Here is a 10844-nt window from a genome sequence, read left to right as displayed (position 1 = left end):
AGTAAATTCATTAAATGTTTTTTTTTAGCAAAACTCACAATTGTGAGTGAATTATATTGATCATCTCAAAAAAATTACAAGAACTTGCCATGCTCGTGCCCAGCCATGACACCATCCAGAGACCAAACTTACATCAGCTATTTGGGGAGCCACCCCTAACGACCTGCCCCCATGCGCTTGATACACACGGTTCATTATCATGTTCTTCACTAATCTTCTGGTTTCATGCTTTTCCCCTTACCTAAGCATTTCGTTGACATCAAGGCACAGGTAACCCTAGACCAATCATCCGAGTTTTGCTTGCGCCTGAGCGACCATATTAGCACTCTGCTTTCTTGTATAATTTCTACGAAGCTTGCCACCTCAAGAACTCCTTCGAACACACGGCGGTTCCTTGTTTGCCATACATTATGTAAAAAGCAAAACCTAATCATTTGAGTGCAGATGAGGATGGCAGGGCTACCCAAGTTCTTACCTCCAAGGAGTAAATCAGTCTTGAAAAAACTAATTTTCCATGTTCTTTGGACCCACATGCAAATTTTTCCTGTAAGGCCTCTGATGGCTGGGCATTCCATAAATAGGTGGGTCAGATCTTCACTAGCCATCGTGCACCCCAGGCATCGATCTGTCTCTATCCCTCTCTCCTGAATCTTCACCCCCAGCGGAAGAGCACCCCTAATTACTTTCCATAGAAATACCTTCATGTGATGCGGAACCTTTGGCGCCCAGATGTTCTCCATTACTTTCTCCCACCTTTCCTCCGACCATTGTTTTTTCCATATCTTGTTAAGGGGGCTAGACCAATTCTTCTTTAGCATCATTGTATGGTAAATGCCTTTAGTATAGGGTTTCCATAAGATGCTGCTTCCGGGCCATTTCCAGGGATTCCAGTCAAACTCTGAGTCACAGACTGGCATCACTGCACTGTCAAGTTCTTTCATCACTTTGTTGATTAGCAAAACCTCCAAGCTATTAATTTGGAATTGGGTTACCAAAAGTTCAATGGTTTTCCAGCTCTTGCTGTTACTGTCCCAGAAGTGCCCCAGTCGGTTCAGACCCTTATTATTCAGTTTCTTGGCTGCTTCTATCCAATAGGGATTTTGTGGCAGATCTATAACTTTGGAAATCCAGAGAGACCAATGCAGAATGGAGTTCTTGAAGTATCTGGTTTCTTCCCCCCACCTTAGGACTCCCACTGCTTTGTTGCATTTCCTTACCAATTCCCTTGAGCTGCCCCCCAGACTTAGGGTAGCCCACGTCGGGGCTAAAAGTTTGTCATGAAACTCTATCCCTCTCCACTTTCCTCCTTTCGAGCCAAGTTTAGCTGCTTCTAGCATATCTCTGATCATGATAGCCCAAGCCTGGTCTTGTTTAGCTAAGGAGACTACAAATTTGGCATAGCAAGCTTCTGCAAGGGCCACAGGGTTGAGAATTCCGAGGCCTCCTTGATTTACTAGCCGAGCGACTGACTCCCAACAGGCCCATTTCCATGGCTTGGAGGACTTTGTGTTATTTTTTCATGAAAACCATTTCACCGGTTTTAAGAACTCTTTCCAGTGACATTTAGCCATCTTGAGAAGCGGGCTAGTGAAGGCAATATAAGGGAGTATAAAGGCATTGATCACTTTTATCCGGCTTGGGAATGGGAGAAGAACATACTCCCACCTACTCATTTTTGTTCTGATTTTTTCCAAGACCCACCGACATCTTTGTTTGTGAGTTACCTCCACCCCCATGGGGGCCCCAGGTGTCTGAAAATATTCCCTTTTGTAACAATTTCCCCCGACCAATCGGAAGGGTCAAATGAGTCATTTTCCGACACGAAGGTCAACCTTGACATCTCTATATTGCACTGGGACCCCGAAGCTATAGAGAACACTTGTACAATCTCCAAAGCTTTCCTTACGACTTGGGGATGTGCCCTCAAGAAGAGGAGAGAATCATCTGCAAACATTTTTGCAAGTAGTTGGTTGTTTCCTGGAAGAGCCAGACCTTGCAACTCACCACGCTCAGCACTAGCTTCGAGCGTCGTGATTAAAGGATGTGAACCTATGGCGAAAAGTAGGGGGGCCAGAGGGCATCCTTGCTTAATAGACCTTTTGACCTCAAAAGAGCCCACTATTCTATCATTGTGAGTATGAGCTCTGACTCGCTACTAGCCCCTAGTGCATGAATAAGACGACATAGGCAAGGCCCAAAGCCCAGAGCTTCCATGATTGCTTCTATATATGTCCATGTTATTCTATCATAATCCTTATCCAGGTCAAGCTGCAGCAAAATGCACTCTTGCTTTGTGAAAGTTGCATTTTCAATACCTACCATTGCTGCCAAGATGTTATCGTATATGGACCTTCCTTTGATGAACCCATGTTGATGGGGAGATATGATCTTGTTAAGTAAGGGGGTTAGTCTGAGGGCTACTACCTTGGCAACAATTTTGTAGGCCACCGTCATCATCGTTATGGGGAGCCAATGTTTTAGTTGAGAACAACAAAACTGTTTGGGGATGGGTTTGATAAGACCTCTCTTTACACTTATCTCCAACGACCCTTCGACTATGGCTTTGTTGGCCAAACTTGTGACTGGGGCCTTTAGATCATCCCAAAATTCTCAAAAGAATTATGTCGTCATCTCATCCCAACCAGTGGACTTCTCCTTTCCAAGGGCTTGCAATGCTAGTGAGCATTCATCTTCGGAAAATGCCCCTTCCAGGATTTTAGCTTCTGACTGGGGAATCTTCTTCTCTACACTCTGCAGTAAGGTACTTGTGGCTTCATCTACTTCCCGGGACTGGATTTTTGGTCGTCCAATGATTTGGCTAAGATATTTTAGCATCAGACCGGCCATCTCATCTTGGTTATGAACTGCTATCCCTTTCTCATCATAGAGCAAGTGGACATGGCCCCGACTCTTCTTGATTCTCAAAGCCCTAAAAAAATGAGCTTGATTAGAGGCTTCTGGTTGTAAGGAAGTTTCCTTTGAGAGAATCCTTGCCTTTTTGATATCTTCCAATTGCTCGTTAGCCAGGCAAGCTTTGGCTTCAAGCCATTGCTTGTGCTCTTACTCAGTAGCAAGCCCATTGGCTTTTGTGGAGGTAAGCCGTTGTACCTCACCTATAAGATGAAGAAGGTGCGCCTCCCTAGATTTTTTAAACCAGGGGCCCGAGGTTTTAATTGCTTTCTGAATACTTCGAGAAAATAGGTCCCATGCATTGTGTTTGTTGAGATCGACATCTTTTCTGAGCTTACCCAATGCTTTCTTGGTTAAATTCCTGAAAAGAAGATCGTTGAATAGGTGTGCCCCTGTAACTAGCAGTTTTTTCCTACCTCCTGGGGTCTGGTCCTCCTTTATTCTTCTTAAAATGTATGTGTAGGGGTATGTGATCCGAAAGGCTTTTTGTTGGGACTACCTTCATCTCTAGCATCGACGGTATCCAGTCAGCTTGGTATGAGCAGAAACACCTGTCCAGCCTGGAGGTAGTGCGGGCATACTGGAGACTTGTGTAGGTGAAACATGGCGTGCTGTTCCATGGGCAAAGTTGCCATAAGTCGATCATCGCCCACTTTTTGCACAAGCTTTTCCATTTAGTCCTTTCCAATCCGGCTAGCATACCAGAGGATCCTATTCTGTCCTTGCTCTTTTCCACCATATTGAAGTCGCCAACTAACAACCACTCTCCTTCTATAGGAGTATCTCTAAGATGCATCCATAGTTTAGCTCTATCTTTTGCATTGCAAGGGCCGTACACATTCACAATGGTGAAGGGATGCCCTTCCCATCTGATTCTAATTCCCAGGATTCTACCGGAGGGGTGGTTCAGAACTAGCTTCGGCTCCAATTCCCTGTCCACAATACTGAGGACACCACTAAAACCGTTACTTCCTTCTCCATAGAAATCAAGTTTCTTTCCTAGAGCCTGCTTTCTCTTGCTATGAGCATCCAAGTGATGTTCCTAGATGGCCAAGTAGTTGACTGCCTTTTCTTTTTTTATCTCCTCCCAGAAAAGGCTGCTCTTCTTTTGGGTCTTCACTCCCTTTACGTTCCAAGATTGTTTAGTAAGAGACTCCATCATTAAAGAGGGCTCATTGGGATAGAGGAACACATTCTTCAGCATTTTAATCGTGCGCACACTCCCTCTCCTTGGTCTCTGGAGAGTCCGGGGGTTTCAGGTGAGGGGATTTCTTTTCTTGCAATACTGCAAATGGATTGTGAAGTGGGATAGTGCACCCCCTCCTTGCAAGGGGGTGGGGGATGAAGCAGATCCTTTCCCCTCTAGTGTTCTCACGACTTCGAGCACTTTGGAGTCTCTTGCCATTGCCTTCACCCTTTTGGCTCTTTTCAGACCAGAGACTTGAACAGTTGTCGCCGTTGTGACCCTCATAAATTTCAGGGAAGCAACGGGAGTAATGATTACATTATCCTTGCATGAGCCTTCTGGGGTTCATTGCATGGGAATTGATTTCTCCACAATCTTTTCCTGCATCTTTATATCCATTTTGTTGCATACCATAGCTTCCTTATCCTTGTCTGAACTTGCCCCTTCGTTACTGCCTTCTTGCTTCTCCAACCCTTCCATTGGGGTTTCCTTTTCACTAGGGACCTGTGTTGTCGGAGCTGCAGTACCATTAGCCTTCTTGAGGCAATCCTTGGCGAAGTGTCCAAAGTTGTTGTACTTTAAACATGCTCCAAAATATGTCCCAAAGTTTAGCGGAATAGTAACAAGCCCAGCTCCAACATTGATTACCCTGCTCTTAGGTGGCGTTTTAGAAACATCCCAGCCTATACAAACCTATTTGATGTTCTGCCAAACCCTCTCTTGCTAGGAATAAATAGGGGGGTGCCCATCTGACTGGCAAGCATCCTGAGATTTTGTCCCAAAGCCAGCTAGGCAGACCCACAAACTCAACCCAGACAGGATTAAACCCTTGAAGAGATTTAGCTGAGTCGAACACTGGCTCCCAAGGCACCACACAAACCGTAGTCCTAAAATAAAAGGGGCCCTTTGTCAAGGATCGTTACCACATCGGAGGCCTCTTTGAATCTCACTGAGCAAAAACCTTTAGCTAGGTAGAAAGTACTTTCAATTGCTCCTCCATGACCAAGAACTTGCAGGCCCTGAAGCCATTGAATCATCTCCAACCTGTTTGGGATTCTTCCATTGAACCGGAATACAAGCGTTAGGTTAGCTTGCCTAGCTAGCTGTTTTTGATAAGTGTTGGTGGGATCCACAGTAATAGCCTCGGCAACCTCCACCTGTTGTGGCAAAGACTCTTTTAAAGCAACAAAGGCTCGATCTGCCAACCCGTCTTCTACCAGCCCGCTATCATCTGCATGGGAGCAAGTTCGTTTATTGTTGTTATGGTCGGGGACTCAATCATTTTGTTGATTTCCTTGAGCTCTTGCTCAAGTCTAGCTCTTGCATTCTGCAATTTCTCACTATTTGCTTCACTCGACAACCTTTCTGGTGTACCTTTTCCATCGTCCTTAGAGTCGGGCCCCTTGACTATGCTAGCAAACGAAATGCCAGGCCTGCGAGCTACTAATACACTTGTCGCCTTACTTCCCCTCGTACAGATGGGGCCCTGAGGAACCCCAACTTTGAGGGTTTTTACCTCGAATTTACATCCTTGATCTGATCCCATTTTTTCTCTTGTTTCATCAGAGAAAACTTTTTCAGTCGAAACTGTTTTGTCATTTTCTGTAGTTGGAGCTCTTGGCGAAGTGGGATGCGACATTTTCGCATCATACAACGGTCTCAAGACCGAGCCATCTCCTACTTCTATCGGTACGACTACCTCCCTGTCGGCTATCTTTTCCGTCGCTAGCATGTGTGAGAATTTGACAATGTCTTCATCTACGACCATAGTGTCGATTTCCATTACCAAGTAGCAGAGGCCAACTTGGTGCCAAGTGGACAAAAGACTGAGAGGGAGATCTAACAATGGCTCAATTCATCAATCGGGCCACACGCGAACAAAAGGCTTTGAGGCTTTGGTATGGAGGGGGTACAATGTAAAAGGGGAAGCCTCAAGGCAAAGGGCGATTATTTACTTAAGCCATCGAACGATTATTTTCTAAGACAAAGGTAACGATTCTTAAAACGCTTATTAGCTAGGTACAATCGCGATTATTAAGACTAGCATGCCACAGATGTGATCTTCAATGGGACAGCAGCAAATAAAGGCTTCACAAGAGAAAGCAAAATAGGTGAGCGCAACAGAGAAAAGACCCTAAGCGTGCCACTTATCACCTCCTCATCGGCTCAAACTGAGAACAGGAAGGAGATCCGCCTGTGACACTCAGAACAGCAAGCAGCGACAAAGATGGCCTTCACAGTGGGCTCGCAGGACTGAATGCTGCCTTCTTCTTCAAGTTCTTTCATCACCGCCTCATAAATTCATTAAAATGTTATATTAACGTCTTAAAAAGGCCCAAATGATCTATGAGGCTACCCCCATGTGTGTCCACGGAGGAAATGAGAGAGAGAGAGAGAGAGAGAGAGAGAGATGAGAATGAAATGAAATGTTATACGTAATCCAATGTACACTCTATAGTTATGCAATCGAGCTATTAGTCATTAAAAAATCCACAATGATGTCCAATTCTCTACTGAGGTGTCGACCCATTCGAGGTGATTGCTAAATTGAAGTCAAAGAAGATCACATTTGAAGCATTAATTTTATTTTGAACCACTTTCTTTAAACATGATCTTGATGATCTACAAAATCCATATCAAGACTTAGGACCTGTCCACATGTATGCCAAGTTTGCTGCACGTTTGTCTCTTAGGTCTACCGAAGGAGACTCAAATGTACTTCCATAACATGATGGAAGAAATGGCATTGCACTGAACAAAGAATCTATACTATACATTAAGCAAAGAGAGGTACCCACATGGTTGTAATTGACGCCCTTAGGTCAAGGTTAGACATCAAGCCTACATGACAATCACCCCATAGAATGACTTGCTAAGTACACAAAGGTGTTGGCATGGACAAGGAAGCCAAGCACGTACATATATCATAGAGTGTCAAGATGTTCATGGCACAAATCATGAAGGTGGTGATAAGGCAACACTATCGTGTAATGGATTGTGCTTGCACCACCATTTGTGCAGAGGTGAAGAGAATCAGATTAGTATGCAAATGATAAAGAAGCTCCAACGGGACCGTCGTTAATGTTGATCGTCAAAGATATACATTACAAAATTAAAGACGAGCTGTTGTGCTAACTATGGAGTTGGTGGCCTTTAACGTGGATGTCATGAATGCAAATAATGAAAATTGTTAGTTAGATAGTAAGTGGACTGTGGAAGCTTCTCGAAATCTAAAAATTTCCATTTCTATTTGTAAGAAACTAAGCAACTAGGCTCTACTGGATCCTCCTCCCAACCTCCCTTTATAGGTGGGCTCCTAGCCCCTTGCCCTAGACGGATCCCCTGTCCACACTGCTTAGCCCGGCCCTTGGCCGTAGTCCTTGCCTAGCCTAGTTCTTAGGGTACAGGACCCGTGTCCTGACACTATTAGAAAATGCCATTCACATAGGTAGTAGTAGCTCCAACATTAATGGCCACAGAATCTCATGCACCTATTGCAAGATCTAAGCTCTCTATCTTCTAGCCATAGAAAGTTCTCTCTCTCTCTCTCTCTCTCTCTCTCTCTCTCTCTCTCTCTCTCTCACTCTCAGATTGAGCACATAAGCACAACCAACCACTGCGTAGTCACCCACACACCTTCTACAGGGGCGTCGATTGATGTGGCCACACTTTTTTGAGTGAGGGTTGCAGCTCCAGTGACAAGAAAAATCAAGCTTTTGAATTCACAGCCAGCTAGCCAAAAGAGGTTCTTTCTCTTGTTTAACACAAACTAATATGTGACCTGCGCATTGCTGCAGCTAGAAAATTCATGGTCTATTATTATAACTACAAAAGTAGAAAATTATATAAATTCTGTTTTTTTAGAGGTAACATTTCAAAATTTGTAGGTGAAATTACACATTTTTCGAGAGATTTTCTCCCAAGGCATGATGCCTCCAGCATTTATCGTGTTCATCATACACTAGAAGTTCCTTCTTTATAAGTAGCATGCTACCGAGAGAGAGAGAGAGAGAGAGAGAGAGAGAGAGAGAGAGAGAGTCTGATTGTCTAAGAAAAAAAGAGCTACCAAGGGCCTACTAGCTCCATGATGAAGGAGAATTTAACCTTAAATAGCTTCTTCAAGGAGTTGTTGCTCACATCTTTGGTCAACATGGAAGGCAATTATGCCTATGTGTACCACATCTAAGAGATGTAGTTGGCCATGGATGTACAAAAGATGTGTAGTGCCATTGCCACCCAATGAGCTATCTTGTGAGGTGTACCATTGCCATTTGGTTGCACTCACATGTAGTTTGTATGCTAAATATGGATAATTTCAAGCCTTTAGAAGAGGTGAAAAAAAACATAGCCCATGTTTTCCCATTGGATGACTTATACATCAGATTCAACATTCTCAAGTCCATGGGACTGGCCCCTAACTTGATGTAGGAAGAGATGAAGAATGGTTTACAGACATTGAAGCATTTTGCTAGGCCGCTAGCCTTCAAAGGATCATCTCCGTACCCATCCCACACTCACGCAAACCAATAGTCAAGAAAACATTAATGTGTTAGACATCATGCAAGGTCTAGATGAGGGAGAATCTCCCTCTTCACCATCATCATTAGATGTTGGATCAATGACGCCTTCAACAAATAATGCGTAAGGCATTGCGACACCTTCCTCTCTCTACTAAAAGTCTCAAAAATTTCATCTCGTTTAACATTGATATTGTGTATCCTAGTTCTAGAAAAATGGCTTAGTTGAGTGCAATCCCACCTAGAAATATATTTGAGTGTACACTTACTCTAATCATATTGAGTTTTTTTAAGTTTTTTGAAAAAAATATTGTGTATTTGAGTGATAAAAGAACGTAGGTCTAGTGTGATGCCACCTGGAAATAACACCTTCAAAGATAGTAAATTTACCTCTAGAATTTCTCATACACAAGTTTTTTAAGTTTTGGGGAGAAAGTATTGTGTATCTGAATGCTAAAAAAAACCTACGTGTACTGTTATCTAACCTACAAATTTTGAGATTTACCTCTAAATTCTAGATTTGAAGATAACAACTCCTACAAAGTTTATGTAGGTTTAGTGTAAAAACCATCAAATACAATAAATTTGCCTCTAACATTTCTCATAGGTAGTGTTTCAAATTTTTGAAAATAGCATTGTACACCTCCGTGCTGAAAGAAATTATAAGCTTAATGTAAATATAGTAAATTTGCCTCCTTGGACAATGACCCCAAAGAGTAAGAACCTCTAAGAATGGGGGTGCCAAGGGCCACATAAGTGCATTGCAAGAGGCTACATTTAAATATGGTGTACATGTTTTTTTATGCAGCAAAACTCAAAGAAGTGAGTGAGATAATATTAGCAAAACCAAAAAGAATTACATGATCAACCCTGCTCAAACACAAGCCACGGCATCCAACACTACATAGTTAGACAAAAACAAAAGTTAGGCTTTTACAAGGAGCCTCAACCTGAAACATAACACGAGATCAACCATCCATCCCAACAACTAAATGCCGAAACAACCTCTATGACAACTCGTATGTTGACCGAAACATTTTGAAATGGGAAGGTTTTTTTAAAGAGCCCCTCAATAGCCACTTTAGTTTGCACATGTCAAATACTTGCATGATGCCACATGCCTTTGAGATATAAGGATACAAAATTGTATTCGGATACGAGCCTCACCTTGCCTCATGTGAAAACTACTCAGAGCTTCCTTATCCTCACCCTTCTCCTTCCAGACATATGAAACATCCTAAACTACAAACACTAATAATGTCAAGAGCTTGTTATGCATTTTTTCTACATAATCACACTTAGTGTACATGTTGAGCAAAGCATTTTCAACCATGATCTGTATTTTCATCATGAATTCTTTCATTCATGTCAACTTCTTAAATGTTGGCATTGGATATGCTACATACCTTCAAGCTACAAGCCAATGTTGACATCATTTAAGGGGAGGCATACAATCATCATCATGCAAACTGAGAAATTCAAAATATTAAAACCTTCAATATAGTAAATTTTGTCTCTAAAATTTATCGTATGTAGCTTTTTTTAATTTCAAATTTTTGTGGGGTTCTCCTAGAGCCCTTGATGGCAACCTCCAAATTTCATAAAAACCTTCAAATTTCAAAGTCAAATCTCCAAATTTTATAAAAAACATTTAGGAAAGTCATGTATAGATTTTCAAATATACTTTTCTCATATGTATGTTTTCCAAGGTTTTGAAAAAGAGCACTATGTATCTAAGTGCTCAAAGAAAAGGCTAGGTTTAGTAATCCCACCTACAAATTTTAAATTCTAGAGTTGAAGGTGAGAAAACCCATGAACTCTATAGAAACTTAGTGTAAAAACACTCAAATATATTAAATCTTGAGATTAAAGTTCTCATATGTAGGTTTTCTAAGTTTTTGGGAAAAAGGGATATCCAAGTGCTCTAAAAAACTTAGGTTTGGTGTAATCCCACCTGCAGATTTTGAGATTTACCTTTAAATTATAATTTGAAGGTGAGAATGTCAAGAAAGTTCATAGGGAAAAACCTAGGTCTAGTGTAATCCCACCCACATATTTTGAGATTTACCTTTAAATTCTAATTTGACGTTGAGAATACCTACAAAGTTCATAGAAATTTAGCGCAAAAACCTTGAAACATAGTCAACACTTTACTCCACCTTCCGTCATTGTTAACTTACAATTGCTCATCACCCATCCTAGATTTTCTTCCTGACATCATGGATTCATCA

Source organism: Adiantum capillus-veneris, chromosome 6, assembly GCF_014529385.1.
Source record: "Adiantum capillus-veneris isolate H3 chromosome 6, ASM1452938v2, whole genome shotgun sequence".
Lineage (NCBI taxonomy): Eukaryota > Viridiplantae > Streptophyta > Polypodiopsida > Polypodiales > Pteridaceae > Adiantum > Adiantum capillus-veneris.
This window is presented reverse-complemented; position numbering follows the sequence as displayed.